Raw genomic sequence first — 364 nt, 5'->3', positions numbered from 1 at the left:
TTGGTTTTGATTGCTTCTATTGTCCTCATTTGTAAGTCGCTTTGGATAAAAGCGTCTGCTAAATAACAAAATTTAAATATAATGTAAAGTAAATAACAATAATAAATTGAAATTTTAAAACAAGTCCCAAATCAAATAAATAAGTAACACAAATAAAATAAATATCTTTGTATAAACAAAATAAGGCCTTGTCTGTGCTCTTTTTCATTTAAAATTAGAGGCAACCACTGCATTTTAATCATGATCCAAACAAAGATGCTGCATACATGCAACATGAACAGTTTGTAGTCTAAATTAGATTGTATAATTTCGAAATCTGAAGCAAAAACAGAATGATTTGACTTCAGTTTTGTGAAACTATACA

The 364-nt window shown here is 27.2% G+C and overlaps 1 protein-coding gene across 2 annotated transcripts in view; it reads left to right on the top strand.

Annotated features, from left to right (window-relative positions):
• Nucleotides 1-364, top strand: part of LOC107704538 (V-set and immunoglobulin domain-containing protein 10-like) — a 10,491-nt gene that overhangs the window by 6,993 nt on the left and 3,134 nt on the right. The gene's annotated exons all lie outside the window — the stretch shown is intronic.

This window comes from Sinocyclocheilus anshuiensis, unplaced genomic scaffold (assembly GCF_001515605.1).
Source record: "Sinocyclocheilus anshuiensis isolate Anshui unplaced genomic scaffold, SAMN03320099.WGS_v1.1 scaffold117, whole genome shotgun sequence".
NCBI classification, from domain to species: Eukaryota; Metazoa; Chordata; class Actinopteri; order Cypriniformes; family Cyprinidae; genus Sinocyclocheilus; species Sinocyclocheilus anshuiensis.
The sequence above is the reverse complement of the archived record's forward strand: the minus strand, read 5'-3'. Positions and strand labels throughout refer to the sequence as shown.